This window comes from Panthera onca, chromosome F1 (assembly GCF_046562875.1).
Source record: "Panthera onca isolate mPanOnc1 chromosome F1, mPanOnc1 haplotype 2, whole genome shotgun sequence".
In the NCBI taxonomy this organism is placed as follows: domain Eukaryota; kingdom Metazoa; phylum Chordata; class Mammalia; order Carnivora; family Felidae; genus Panthera; species Panthera onca.
In genome coordinates this window covers 33,869,568-33,885,729 of record NC_138355.1, presented here as the reverse complement: position 1 = coordinate 33,885,729, position 16,162 = coordinate 33,869,568, and the positions used below count along the sequence as shown (strand labels likewise).

At 34.3% G+C, this 16,162-nt stretch overlaps 1 protein-coding gene across 2 annotated transcripts in view; it reads left to right on the top strand.

Moving 5' to 3' along the window:
- PPP2R5A (protein phosphatase 2 regulatory subunit B'alpha) overlaps positions 1-16,162 on the top strand; it is a 64,617-nt gene that overhangs the window by 342 nt on the left and 48,113 nt on the right. Inside the window, exon 1 of one of the 2 annotated variants that reach the window (XM_060643875.3) lies at positions 9-108. The exons of the other annotated variant lie outside the window; for it this stretch is intronic. The gene's annotated coding sequence lies outside the window, so the exon portion shown is untranslated. Of the gene's footprint in view, positions 1-8; positions 109-16,162 lie in introns of those variants that run through there. 2 annotated transcript variants of the gene reach the window in all.

The window sequence follows — 16,162 nt, the reverse complement described above, 5'->3', positions numbered from 1 at the left end:
CGCCGTTAGAGCCATTTCCTCCTGGGGTTTCCTTCTGCGCCGGTGGGGCTCGTAGTGTGAGCCGTGTTTCCACTGTTGCCTCCCCCGAACCCCGCTCGATTCAAACAGGTTTGGTGTTCAGAGTCTTGTTTCTTCTCCCTGATTCACCTGAACTCTTCCCTTCCCTAGAGGCTGCCAACCCTCCTCCCCACCTGCGCGCTCGCTCACCTGCCCTTGGCGATTGCAACTCTCCTCCTGCGTCCCGCGAGGTAGTTCTTCACTCTTCCTCCAGGCTTGTCCTTCCCCTCGTGGCTTCAACAGCCTGCCCTACCTTCCGACCTGTAGTCTCTCGGAGACCCTCCTCCGCTTTTCAGACACTTTCAACTACTTCTTTACTTTTCCAGTTACCAAGTTTCTGCTCCCACCCTCTCCTCACCTCCCCTTCCCATTGATCTTTCCTAAGAGTCACGCTGACCGGGATCTCTAGGCAATCGTAATGCAAACAACGGTCAGGAGTTAGCTGGTCTTCAGATGTATTTATAAGAACAAGCCTAAAAATCTGACTAGTGTAGTGTCTTATTTGCTGGGTCGTTAGGTTTAGATGGTATCGTTAACTCAAAGTCTAGAAAGACTTAAAATACTTTATTGCCTAAGAAGATACACGCGGTAATTTGGAGAAGTATAAAAGAGTAAATGTTGCTTTGCAATGGAATGGGAACTTAGTTCGCGAAGCAGGGATTCCAGGGAGGAATCTACAGTAGGTTTGTAGGTTTGTACAGTAGTTCAAATTCGTATCTGTGCCTAATGCTTTACAGGAGAACTTGGCACTTCTTTTGGCTCACTTTTACTACTAGATTTAAAGGATATTTAATAAAGTGTTTCCTGGTGGTCTAGTTTATTGTTTGTGCGTTACTCTTTTAATTTTATAATTTTAATGTCTTCACTTTTTACGAGCTAGAAATTGTCTGGGAATAAGATGATAATGCTCCTAGACATTTAAAACAATTCTTGTAAAAAGAAACCTGATACAAATCTAGATAATCTGCTTTGCAAGACCTGGAAGATAAAGATTCATACTAAAATAGATAAATGTTCAGATTTTTCAATCCATTTCATCTTCTTCAAGGATAATCTGGTTCTGCTTTGTCTTCGGACCTATGAATCCAGCCTTAGTTTGGCTGAGAGTCTAAAGAAAACCCCAGATCAAATCACAGTTGACCTACAGTAGATCTGGAACTCCATTCAGACCCTATACTGCCCCGTCTCTAAGGTTCTTCTAAATCAAGAACATTCCACAACCAGAATCAAACTGGCTTTTGAAAGAAGGTTTCATTTATGATATGTGTAGCTTGTGTTGCTGCATTTATCATTTGTTCTTTAGCATGAAAAAATTGTTAAAATTTACACATCAAAGTTAATGGTAAACCACAATGGTAGGCATTACCAAGATTTTAATTCTTGAGTGATGTCATAGCTATAAAAGAATATCATCTTACCTCTTAGGACATTGTATTGCTGTTCATGGATTTTAAAGTGTAAAAATTAAAACAGTGATATAAAAATTAAATGCTGTGAAAGTTAAAACATTTTTTATCGTTGATTTTTTTCCATTAAATTGTCAAGTTATTTTTTATAGGTTGAAGGTTTACTGCTAGCATTATTCATACTTAATAAATTTGGTTTTTAGTAAGGTATTGTGGATCCTTAGTGTTATCTTTATTAATATAATACTTCTATGTAATAAAAATAATTGCATATTTAACATAGTAGATCAAGCTAGGAAGTGCAGTTTTAATACACTTTTAATACAGTTTTTAAAAGCTTGGCAAAAATATGCAGAGTCAGTAATCCTCTAAGTTATATGTACATAGTTCAACAAGTTGAAGGTGCCATTGAATGTTTTATTTATAATATTTTGTCACTAGCAGAGAAAAAATAAAATTAGAACTTTAGATAACAACTGTATATTTAACATGAAAATATAGTGCTCTTTAAAAGGAAAGTTAGGTATTCAAGATAAATTTATGCACATTTAATTGTGAAATAAGACCCTTTCTTGGATTACCCACTAATAATAGCTACTTTTACTCCAGATGCCAGAATGCGTGAAAAGTGCTTTTTTAAAAAATTCAGTTGCTTCACATGGTACTTTGGCAGTGTACTTGATACTACAGAGTTGTGTGCTTTTTCTGTAGTAGTTTTTTCCATTTGTGGTCTTAACAAAAACCAATGGAAAGCCCTTTAGTATGTGTATGAAAGAGAATTTTTCTTTCTGCTCTGAAATATAATCTTCCTGTGGAGAGATTCAGATATTTGTGGACAACCGAGATCTTTCAAGTGTTTATACTAACCTGCTTATGTTACACTTTGTCCACATGGATCTAAACTGGAAAGGTGCCAGCTATTTTCCTCAAAGCATACTATGGGTAAGGATTAGCAAAATAACCCAACTTTTTCATCCATAAGAAGTTTATTTGTGCAAAATCATTTAGTAAGTAGGTTGCAGGATTTTAAGGGGGAAAATGTTAAGAGAAAACTCTGTTTTGTTATAGAACATGTTTAATAAAAAAGCCTTGTTAAAAGGATTTTTTAAAAAAGAGAAACTGTGGCTCAGTCGGTTAAGCGTCCGACTTCAGCTCGGGTCATGATATCACGGCTCGTGGGTTCAAGCCCAGCATCTGGCTCTATGCTGACAGCTAGGAGCCTGGAGCCTGCTTCTGATTCTGTGTCTCCCTCTCTCTCTGCCCCTCCCCTGCTCACACTCTGTCTCACTCTCTCAAAAATAAATAAATGTAAAAAAAAAAAATTTTTTTTTTTAAAGAGAAACTGTTACGTGGGTTTTGAAAATTAAACTGCCTTATTGTATAGCTTAAAAACATTTTTTTTTTCAAAACACTTTTTAATTTTCTTATGTTAATTGTGTAAGTTCCCCCTGAGAACTAGGTACTAGAAATAAAAGTAGAAGCATTTCATGAATCAATTTTTTTGTTTTTAAATTTAAGTTCGTATAGGACTTAATTTTTCTACCTTAGACTTTTCCTTTAGTAACCAAGTTAGGAAACTTCTAACCTTAAAAGAATATGTTACTCACAATAGGAAGTTTTTCAGCTTATTTTAACCTGTTTCGTCTCTGGAAGAATTTGTTTACTGGTAAAGTAGTAGTTGCCTGACATTTATATAACCCTTAGCATTTACAAATTGTTTCATACTTTGCTTTATTTCTGTAATTATAAAAACAGTATTGTGTATAATTAGTGAAACAGTCCGAAGATGTATAACTCCTAATCCCTGACATCCCTTGCTTTTTCACACTTACTAAGGAAATGCTGTTGCGTGACAAGCCATAGCTCAATGTATTTTTACAAACATATTTCATCAGGTCATCTCAGCAGCTCTGTGTAAAACCAGTATTATTCACATTTTATTGACAAGAAAAGTTGAGGCTTATGCAGCTAATTTCAGGCCTGTGATTATTTATCTGGTGTTACAACTGATACCGGTACTCAGGTCAAAGGATTTCAGTATTTATGCTGTTAACCTATTTTATAAAAATTTGAACTAGTATGATAGAGGTGGGTCATTGGGGCAGTCCAGGGTCAAAGGTAAATTTTTAATCTTTCTGAGTTATTTTCCTTATCTGTAAAATGGGGATAATACCTTCTCTCTCCCCAGGATTGTAGGGAATAAGTGAAATAATGTAATTAAAATGTCTAAAAATAGGCAAAGAATGTTAACTCCCATTGTCTTTGATATTTGAAAATCCAGATTAAAAATATGTTTTTTTTCTTTGTTAAAAAAATTTTTTTTTAGCGTTTATTAATTTTTGAGAGAGTGTGAGCAGGGGAAGGGCAGAGAGAGAGGGAGACACAAATCTGAAGCAGGCTCCAGGCTCTGAGCTGTCAGCACAGAGCCCAATGCGGGGCTCAAACTCACAAACTGCAAGATCATGACCTCTGAGCCTAAGTCAGCCGCTTAACCAACTGAGCCACCCAGGCGCCCCTAAAAATATTTTTTAAATGAAAGATTCACATAAATAGTAAACTTTTCTGGGGACTTAAAGTTTGATTTTATTTATAATCAGTTTGCAGATATGATTTATGTGAAGTAAGATGAAGCTATATCATTTTTCAGCATTGGTGTAGAAGTGGAAATAGGGTAGAATTAAACTGTTTAAAATATTAAAAGCGTAGCTACAAGATTTTTACCAGGCAAAGACATTGAATTAATTAACCAGTAGAATTGTATAGATGTGCATTTCTCCTACAGGAAGCAGTAAATAGCAAAGAACAGAATGAAACTGGCTTTGAGATTTAAGTGAAGAACTTCCTAAGTTATCACTCAGATTCTTTGTTGGTATATTCTTAGAAACTGGGTCCCACTGGAGGTATCCAGGCCAGTAACAGTGATGCTGATTTGAAGTGCCTTGCTTACCTTTAGGGAAAGAAATTTTTTCCCCTTGAGGTATGTGGTCTTTTAGGGTAACTGGAACAAGAACACTGACATGACCTGAAGTTTTATAACTACCTTAACTTTCTTGTGGGGGAGACATTATTAAGTCTTTTTAATGTTTAAAGGTCTTCTCAAAGTTAATATAATTTTCTCTAAACCCAAAACCCCTTTTTATAGTTGGGTTGGCCCTAAAGGAGAGTTGAAATTCATCTGAATGTATCAAGAGAAGTGTTTGTTTGCAAAGGCATATGACATTTTTGTCATTTTAGGACTATTTTCTGAAAATAATGCTGTATCTTCTGGAAGACTTATTTTTTAATTAAAAAAGTTTTTAAGGATATACTTAGAGAAATTCATAATCTGGTATCCATTGCTGTCTTTCATGTGAAATTATATAGACTTAATTTTCCAATTAAGTCTAATTTAACATCTTCAGAATTCCTATTTAGGGTCAAATTCCTTTTCCCCCCAAATTTATTACCTACTCTGATTCTTAATTGAATTTTGGGTTATTTTATGAAGTGTCTAATTGAATAAAGTGATAATCCAGTAAAATGTATTTAGTTAGAATAGTGTGATCATTGGGATAGCGCACTATCCTGTAAATAGTAGACTAGTTGTCTTTCTGCATCATTGATGACTCACAGTTGCTTTGGGCTAGTTGTTTAACCCCTTTGAACTTCAGTTTAATCATTTTTATTTGTAAGAATAACATTTTCCCTTGATAAAATCACAGAGATGAATTAGTCCCTCTTTGGATGACAGAGACAAATTATAAACAATGATACATTTGGGAAATAGATTTTTGTGCTTTATTTTTGAAATTTAACTTTTTAAATTACAAAAAGCTGGTAATGAGACTAGCTTGTTTTTATTTTTGTATTTAGCACTCTGGATCTCAACCCTGGCTGTAAACTTACAGAGCTTTAAAAAAATATCAATGCCTAGGCCCACCCTCTAAGAGATTCTAAATTAATTGGCCTAAGGTAGGACCCAGGCATTTGTATTTTTAAAAGCTCCCAGGGTGATTCTAATGTGCAGCCAGGGTTGAGATCACTAATTTAGCTTTATCTGTCTATTGATTTAATTCATTAATTGAGACTTTGTCCTTTTCTCTCTGATACTCATGGCTCATTACCCAGCCTATTTACATTTCCTGCCCTTACTTCACCTCCTGCTATTTACTTTTCACTCTCTTAACTTTGCTGCCCCCTGTGGCTGATCAGCTGCTTTCCTGAAGAGATGTTAGATTCTGGAGTTTTAGGTATGAGATGATTCTATAGGATTTTTCTGTAGTTACCATAATTAAAAATTAACTATTACCATTCTATATTAGGTGGTCTGTTTTTCTTTTCTCTGTGATTTTGGAGCTGTGGCTGAATAAAATGAAAGTGAGAAATATCTTAGAGGTTTCCCTAGTTTTAATCCCATCGTTCAGGGTAACATGATGATTCCAACCACTCTGGCATGTAAAACTGATATTTGCCATACACTAAAAGCATTGTTCTGCTTCTTTAAGATTTAAAACTAAGATTCTAGTGTATATGTTGAATAGTAGTAGGTAGTAAACAAGTGAGCTATTTTTGAACTTAACTTGAACTATTTTGGGTTATGTCTTGTATGTATTCAGCAACAAGAAATTTTTTTTTGCACAGTATTTTTACTTTTTGTCCTCTTGATCTAAACTACAGCTTTTTATTGAAGGTAGAGCAGCAAGGACCTGGTACCACTTTATTTCATATCCCTATTTTGTCTTTGGCCTTTCTGCTATTCAATTTGAGTAAGACTTGTATTTGTTGTTTTGAGTCAGTGTTCAGTTGTTATGGAGTGATATTCTGTCTCCAGAATGGTAAAATGCTTTTGAAAGCAGAAGTCGTCTGTGTTTTCATATCCTGTTGTGGTACCAAATACAGTATTGTGTGTATAGTAATTGTAGTTATGTAGTTATAATGACTGTTTTGTCAAAGAAATTACCTGTTGGTTGTTGACTCTCCTCCCTTAACGCTCCTTCCCCGACCCAGTTATTGACTGCTTCTTTCAGTGTTGTTTGTTCACTGATGTTTGATGCTATCAGTAGATTGGTTCTCTTCTGTTTTGCTTTTTATTTTAATACGTTTGTGTCTAAATCTGGCTCCAGGTTTTTAAGCAAAAAATTCTGGGCTTTTGATACCATGACAGTAAATAGTACATGTAAGTTTAAAACAAAAGATTGTTTGTTTTTGTATTTTGTGCTTTGCAAATGACTGGTATAAGGGGCATGAAACATTATTGATAGATTTCTTGCTAGGAAAGATGTTATGGAAGGTTTATGTGGAACAGTAGTACTGGGTTGACTCTCAGATGTGAACGTGTGTATACGAACATTGTATAAATTCAAATAATTAGTTTGCAGTAATTTCTAAATTTGAGTTGCAGTCTTTCTAAGGATGTCCTTGAAGGAGATGAAAGGAACAGATTTTAAATATATAATTACTTTTAATGCATTATTGTGTAATGAGGAATGTAAATGCTTTGCTGAAAGAGTTTTACATGACAGAGTAGGTTTATGCAAAATAAACTCTACTTGTCTGGGCAGGATATTGACTAATAAGCAGGTTCAAACCTACTTTTTAAGTATATCTTTTGAACTCTTCCCTGAAGGAATTTGTTTATGTGGGCTTTTTGAGTGAGTGCTGGTGAATTTTAGAAATCTTGCAGTTTTGATCAGAAATCCTAAAGAAGTATATTATGATTTTGTGGAGGAGTAATTTGCTGAATATGATAGGCTCACATGATGAAATTCAGAGAACCTGTTTGTAACTTGGACACCGACGGCAAGGGATTTCTTGGGAACACACTCCTCCTACTGGAATGGTGATGCTAATTGCATCTACTATAACCTGACCATGATGTTATATCTAGTTGAGCCTTCTGGTCCTGAATGGGACCTCAGAAGTCATTGTAGTTTAGCCTCCACTGGGAATCAATTTTGCTTTTTCTCAAAATAAATAGCTATCTTGTCATTTCCTTAGGGAAGCTTTCTTTAATGTAGGGAGGAAACATAGGGTTTTTAAGCTCCTAGAGGCTTTCTCGGTTTTGTTTAGTTAATGAATACACTGTATGGACATACCTAAAAAGAGGATAAATGTCTGAAACAGGAATTTTTTAATGACTGGACTTAATTTGTAATTCAGGAGTATCAAATCTTAAATATGGCTTCAAAATTTTCTCTTTTCAAAATTTTCTCAACATTTTCTCTTTTAATTAGTTTTACCTGTGTTTCATACTCAATTGGTAAAAGAAATCTAGAATTATAGCTATTATCAGAAGTTAAAGATTATTTGAACATATTGTTAATCCCATGCCTTTAAATCAATAAAGTGAAAAAGACAGAACAGTTTTTGTTGTAAACTCTGAATTTTGATTAGCAAAACCGAGTGTTTCAACCAGACTTTTATAATAACACCTGCTGAAGCCATAAGTAAAATAAGATATTTCTGTAGGAATATGTATCTGCTTTAAAAGAAAAAAACTTACAGTACCATTCTTCTTTTAATTGGCCAGAGGAAAAAGATCTCGTTTACCTGCTGTTAAAACTAGATACATACTTTACTTTCAAAATCAGGTGCAGAAATATTTTCCTCTCTTTGGTATTCATAGTGCTTAAAATTTAGAGATTAAAGCTTTACTTAATAAAGTGAATAAGATGATGAATGGTTGTTTTTTTTTGTTTTTTTTTTTTTAATTAAATGTCTTTAGGAAATTGTAGTTTGGTTGGGAATATAGACATGTAAGCAGGCAGCTTCAACTACTATCATAAGTTTTGAAGTAAGAGTAAGCAGTAAGTGGCTAGGGTAGTGGTGTAAGGGGGACCCAGTCCAGTTTTGGTATGTAAGGAGAGAGATCAGGGAAAGTTTCCTAGAGAAAGTGACAGGTACACTGAGACCTAAATGATCTTCTTGTTCAGCCAAGACAGATGGGGTCCAAGAGGTCCACCTAAAGGCCAATATGTGCAGCCCCAGGGGTGAATGAGCATAGCCTATTTGGGGAACTGCCAGCAGTCTATGTGGCTGTGATGAAGAGTGTTGTAATAGGGAACTGATTAGAGAAGACACTGGAGCAGCAGTTAGGGTCTAGATCATAGTCTAAATGCCATGTATTGCATTTACTCCTCTGAAAGAAACATGAAGAGTAATGGGTGTAAGAGAGATGGGTGTAAGGAACACTAGTGAGGATGCTGGCACAGTAATCCAGACAATAGATGAAGGTGGCCACGTCTAAGGCTGGACTTGGTGAGAGGGAAGAACCAATGATGATACATTTCTAATTTGGGCAGCTAGAGGCACGATAGCAATTTACTGAAAGGGAGAACGAGGAAGATCAGATTTGGGAGAGGGCAGTGGTTTTTTTGTTGGACAGGTTGAAATGCCTGTGGGAAATCAAATTGAAGCTGACTAGTAGGAAGTTAGATATTTGGTTCCAGAGCTAAATAGACCTATGCTAGAGATAACAATTTGGGAGTCTTTAGATTAAGATTTTTTTTTAAGTTTATTTATTTATTTTGAGAGAGAGCATGAGTGGGGGAGAGGCAGAGAGGGAGAGAATCCCAAGCAGGCTGTGCACAGTCAGCGCAGAGCCCAGCGCAGGACTCAAAACTCAAGAAACCGTGAGATCATGGACCTGAGGCGAAGCCAAGAGTCTAAGGCTAAGCCACCTAGGCGCCCTGGGAGTCTTTAGGTTAAAGGTGGCATTTGAAATGATTTAAGTAGAAGCAACCACTGAAAATGTGTAGAAAGAGAAGAGGTCAAGGAATACCATTATTTAGATGATGATCAAAGGAAAGGGGGTAATCTCAAGGCAAGAGAGATAGCTTAAGTGGAGGCAAAGGAAGACAGGTAAGGGTAGAAACAAGTCATTCAAGTGATGAGAATCTTTAAAAATGGGGGTGGGGAACTAGTAACATTGAAAAGAGCTATTGACAAGTCAAGTAAGAGCTGAAAAGTTTCCATGGGTTTAGTAATCTGAGTAACATTGATGACTTGAGAGGCGTTTCAGAGGTTGATAGACTTGAAATTTCTGTAAAGTGAGGAATTAATGGAAATTGTTAAAGTCAAGTCAGTAAGTAGGACTTCTCGTTCAGGAAGCCTGACAGAAAAAATATATCACTAGCTTTTGAGTGCAGAATGGATATTGTATCAGAACAAGATTTTTATAAGGAGGACTAGTTAGGAGGTTATTTTACTGGGCAAGGGGAGACATGGCGTGGCTTGGGCTAGGGGTGGTAGCAGCTGAAATGGAGAGAAAGAGGTGTATTTAAGATGTATCTTAGATAGATGGGATAATCTAGATGGAAAACCTAGAGTTGTATTTTGAAATTTGACATTTTGAGATATTCTTTTGGAAGTGTGAATCACGGAGTGCTCATTTGGTAATTTCTATGACTTCTAAACATTAATTACAAGATTTTCAAGTTTGCCTGTTAGAAAATGGTTATAGTTTGAAATGTTGGCTACGTGGTCTTCTGGCCAAATAAGGATTATCTACTCACTTTTCAGTGGAATGTCTGTGTACGCCAGATGGTATATGTGTGAAGGAGATCACAAAATATGTTGGGACAAGTGCATGAGTGAGGTTAGAATTACTTATTGCCTGTTTTCTGCCTTTAGACTGTAAGTAAAGTGCTCCAAGACCTGAGATACGTATCTTCTTCCCCAGCAATTAGGTAGTCAGTTCTTGATTTTATTATTTATTGAATGAAATAATGAAGCAAAAACTATTAAATTGACTTAAAGAAAAACACCATTTTGTGTCATGCAGTGATTGACAGTTTTATAATGATTGATAGCCAAGTCCCATAGTGTTTACATATAGCACTAAGTTTAGCATTTTGTTGATGAAGAAAACAAAACAGGTAGGCTATATTTTTTGTGCAAGTCATTTATAGCTCAGTATCTTTTCAGTTGGTTATTGATTCTTCCTCTATAATATTAAACTGAAAATGTGTATTACCTGCACTAAAGCAAAATTAACACCTTATTTTCTAACAGTGCAAAGGAAAAATAATAGTAATTGAGCCTTGTGAAGACACTGATTTCTTTTAGGTCCTGGGCAGGTAGACCAGTAGTGAACATAGTTTTTTCTAAGAATCTTCAAAGCAGAGGATTTTTATTTCTTAAATTCTTCTGATATAGAAATACTTCATTGATATTCTTTGGAGTCTCCCTTTTAGCACCATTCCTCCCTTTTTAAAGTAATGTAAAAATTTTTATTGGAGAACATTTGTTTTATGAATGTGTGCTGAGAAATAAGATGAAAGAACTTTTAATCACTCAGCACTTTTGTCCGAGCTAGATTTATAATATGAAGTTAAGGTTAAAATCTATAATTAGCAGCTTTGAGGAGTTATTTTGAAATATCAAGAACCAATCAGCCTGTCTACTTATTTTTGCCTCTCTTTTGGAAATGCTATGTATATTTCAGTCTCCCTTTAAGCTATGTAGACACAGTTTTGAAAACTTGTATTTGCAGCACATTAGCATAATCTTTCTGATCATTATTTCCCAATTTGAGAGAGGAAATAAATTGAGCAAAACCTCTAAGTCTTGGATATAAAAATCAGTTGGGCTAATTCATCTGTCACTTTACTGATTTTATTCTCCTGTAAATGCTCCAGAAAACAAATTAGACGATGTCATCTCTTTTGTCCACGTACGTTTGTCCCAGTGTATGAACAGCCTAAATTTGAATCCAGAGTGGAAATAAAGTAGTAAATGTATCAATGAAATGCTTTTAAGGTGCATTTAGTTTTAATAGTATTTCTTTCATAGGAAATTTCTGTCATTCATGTAGGAAACTTAAAAATAACCCTGCTTTTACCTAGCTACCAGGTAACCAGGCACTGATTTTGGTATTTCATATATTTGAATATCCTGTTTTTAATTTGGACTACATGGATGACCTTACACATAACATATTTTGATATTTTGAGAACTGCTTTTTTTTTCTTTCTTTCTTTCTTTCTTTTTTTTAAGTCTGGATAAGTAGCTTCTCCCGTGGAATAGGAATGACTATTTTAGGATACAATACTTGCTGTGAGTCATGAGTGAGTTTCAGTTTTCATGGTTTTCTAAAATAAACTCACTTAAGGACTGTGCAATAAGAAATGTCATATTCTTAACTACTCTGTGTCTTTATGATTTTTATAAAAACTGATAGACTGTTAAATTTAAGTCAAAAAAGAATCTTACAAAGGTAGAAAATAAAAATCCTCAGAGGAAACATCTCTTAAAATTTTGAGAATCATTCTCATATTTTCCCATTAAGTGGTATCACATAATGTATGCTATTCTGTAACCCATTTTTACTTTAATTGGATATTATAAATAGCATACTTCTGAAAGGAAAACAGTAAAATTAATTTTTCATTTTTATTATTATTTTTCAGTAGGCTTAATCCCCAGCATGGAGCTCAGTACGGGGCTTGAACTCACCCACCCTGAGATCAAGACCTGAGCTGAGATCAGAAATTGGATGCTTCACCTACTGAGCCATCCAGGCGCCTCTAAAATTAATTTAGATTGGTTTCTGAATAAAGTTTTTTATTTCTGGAAATACTAGATCAAATCACTTTAGACCTAGAAAAATTCCTTGTATAAAAAGGAGAGGAAATAATTTCTAAGACCACTGGTATTTAATTTTAGGGAGGTTATACATGGATCTCTTTGAAAACCTGATTAAAGAAGTGCATCATCTTCTCAGAAAATATCATATACGATATTGTATGTATAATTTTAGGGTTCTTGGATTCACCACCACCACCACCACAACCCTGAAGCCCATCTATGGCCTGGTGGTGGGGTGTTTGTAGACCTTAGGGCCTGTTTTCGAGATTTGAACAGCCTTGTTAAGTCAGTAATCCTTTTCCTTAACACGGGTAGCAGGTGTTTCTTAGGAGTTACAGGGAGGAGTAGCTGCCAGATGGAACCTCATCACAGCCATGAAAACTGAAAATAATTATAGAGGCATTGATCTATGAAGATCTGTTTAATACTTCTCGTCCCCCCAAAATCCCAAATGAAAAACAAAATGCTTCTAAAAACCTGTTTTATTTAATGAATAACAGGTTTTATATTCAAATTGAATTAAGCAAAAACAATGTTTCAAAATTTATCACAGAAAAAAGAAACAACCAAAAAACAAATTGAATTAAGCCCATGACACGGATATTCCATTTATAGGCATATTTCAAAGATATTGCAGGTTTGGTTCCACCACAATAAAGTAAATATTACAATAAAGTGAGTGAAATGAATTTTTTTATTTCCCAGCACGTATAAAAGTTGTATTAACACCGTACTGTATTCTTTTAAGTGTGCAATTGCATTATGGCTAAAAAGTATGTACCTTAATTTGAAAATACTTTATTGCTAAAAAAAAATGCTAATCATCAGCTTTCAGTGAGTCATAATCACTGATTATAAGTCACCATAACATAAAATAATGAAAAAGTTTGAAATATTCTAAGAATTACCAAAACGTGACACAGAGATACAAAATGAGCAAATGTGGTTAGAAAAATGGTGCCAATAGACTTGCTCAATGCAGGGTTGCCACAGACCTTCAGTTTGTAAAAACTGCAATATCTGGGAAGCACAATGAAATGAGGTATATTCACATACTCTCTCAGGAGTCTGCTTTTCAGTATTCAGCTTTCTAAAATTCCAGATTTCTATATTCTAAGAAATGCCCCATATTGGCTCATCTTCATTTCTTGTTCTTTTCTACTTTATCAGAAGTTATTTTTGAAGACAAAAGATAACAAAGTTAATTTTTTTGAGATAAAAATCAAGCAGTGTATTTTTATCCTTCTATAATGCAATGATTGTGGATGTATTCACCTTTAAATAGTAACGAGTAAATCATGGAAATATTTATGTTCTTTAAAGTTTTAGTAGTCCAGTGGTTTTATTAAAGTAATATTTGTATATTACGATTCATTTTCAAATTGGTAGGGTGCATGTATTCAAATTTCCTAAAAGGTGATGCCTCCATTTTTTTCCAACCATTTTCAATTTTAGTGAAATCCTAGGTCCTAAACTAAGTCCTATTTGCAATGCTGTGAATCATTTGTTAATAAATGTTTCTATTGTTCCTTTGTAATAGTTTGATCCTCTAAAGTTTCAAATAAAAGCTGAATTTAGAGTCTCAGTTATTAATGTTCTAGGAGTATTGCCAAAAAAAGCTACATGTCCTATATTCTGTGCCAGTTTCTTAAATTAGAATCTTGGATTGCATCCTCAGCGTGTCACTGTAGTGGTATTGCTGGGTTGCTATGATACAGTGCTTGTTCTATAATTTGTAGCATGAATCCTATATGAGATCCTACTTTAGATTTCTAAAATGTGAGCAGCACTAATTGGAAATATGATCCATTTTTCCTTTAAGGAAAATTATACCTATAAAACTTCTGTTACAGATTATAATACTTGATACTTAAAACTATTTGTTCTTAAAGGTAAAATAGATTAACAATCAACAACTTGAAATAATTTGGTTGTCCCTAAGAAGTTTAGTTTATTACATTTTTATGAAAATGGGCAAGAAAAGGAAGGTTTTATGATAATGAATATTGAAATTTCACCATTCTACTTGATATTTGAGGTCTTAAGAGAAATATATATAAACTATATTTTCTGGTAACATGAATTTGAGACAGTGATCAAATCTACATTACACAGGAAAGCTCCACAAATTATCTTACCCTATGGAATTTATTTTTTTTATTCAGTGAACTGTTCTTAAAACCAACCCTATGTAGTTCTGTTGATAAAGTATTATTCTTATTTTATGATGTGGTTTTTGTGTTTTCATTTACATGTTCTGTATAAATAAGTATAGATGGCATAAAGACCAAACAACGGTATTCTAGGCATGTGTTGTATATACATTTGGGGTAGAATGAAGTTTTTATGATTATTGGTTAGTGGCATTTGATCTTTAAACCACAGCTGATCTTTAAACTTTCACTGTCTTTCAGTAATGTTTTGCATATTTAGCATGAAAGTATTTTAGAGACCAGGACTGAACTAAAAATTTTAACAGCTTTATTGAGATATAATTCATATACTGTGCAATTCACCCATGGCTTTTAGTATATGTACAGATATTTACAACCATCACTACAGTCAATTTTAGAACATTTTCATAATGTCAGAAAGAAATGCCATACCATTTAACTATTACTCCTCGCCTCGCTCATCCCCTACTCTAAGCAGCCACTGATCTACTTTCTGTCTCTATACTCTTTCTGTCTTCTCTCTACTTTCTGTTCCTGTTCTGGACATTTTATATGAATGGGATCATATATAGTCTTTTGTAAGTCTTTTATATCACTGGCTTCTTTTCACCTAACATAATATTTTCATCCATGTGGTAGCATGTATCAGTATTTCATTTCTCTTATGGCTGAGTAATAATCCATTGTATGGCTTTAGTACCATATTTTATTTGTCCATTCATCAGTTGATGGACATTTGGATTTCCACCTTTTGGTTATTATGAATAATGTTGCTGTAAACATTTGTGTACAAGTTTTTGTGTGAGCATATGTTTTAATTTCTCTTGGGTGTATACCTAGAAGTAGAATTTTTGGGTCACATATAATTTTGTGTTTAATTGCTTGAGGAACTGCCACACTTGTTTTCCACCATGGTCATGCTATTTTACATTCCTACCCACCAGTTTATGATCTCTGCATACCCTCACCAACACTTGTTACTCTGACGTTTTTAATACAGCCATCCTAACAGGTATGAAGTGTGAAATTTTTGTGGTTATGATTTGCATTTCTCTAATGACTAAAGATGTCAAGCATCTTTTAATGTGCTTTTTGGCCATTTGGTGTATCTTCCTTGTAGAAATGACTCTTCAGACCCTTTGCCCATTTTTTAATTGAGTTGTCTTTTTATCAAGTCGTAATGTTCCTTTGTCTTTTCACTTTCTTAATGGTATCCTTTGAAGTGCAGATGGTTTTAATTTTGATAAAATCCTAAATTATCTTTTTTTCTTTTTCCTCATGCTTTTGGTGTCCTAAAAATCTTTCCCAAATCTGATGTCATTAGGTTTACCTTTATGTTTTCTTCTAAGAATGTTATATGTTAGCCTTTACATTTTTAGGTCTTTGATGCATTTTGAGTTCAAGTTTTGTATGGAATGTGATATAACAGTTCAGATTTATTCTTTTGCATGTAGCTATTCAGATGTCCTAGCACCATTTGTTGAAAATACGTTTTCCCCATTAGATAAGGAAACTTGTTGAAAACTTGTTTAACTTGTTCAAAATCAGTTGGCACATGGTTTTATTTTTGGGATTTCAGTTCTATTCCACTGATCTGTATTCTGTTGTTTTATCAGTACCACACTGTCTTGATTACTTTTGGTTTGTGTAGTACATTTTGAAATGGAAAAGTCTGAGTCTTCCTACTTTGTTCTTTTTCAAGATTGTTTTGGCTATTCTGGCACACTTGAAATTGAAAGAGTTAGGTTATTGATTTGAGATTTTTATTTGTTTTTCTATAGGTATTTACAGGTATAAATTCCCTTCTAAATACTTTTTAGCTACATCCCAGATGTGTTAGTATGTTGTGTCTTCATTTTCATTTGTCTCAAAATATTTTCTGATTTTTCCTTTGGTATCTTCTTTGATACATTAGTTATTTAGGAGTGTGTATGGTTTAATTTCTGTGTATTTGTGATT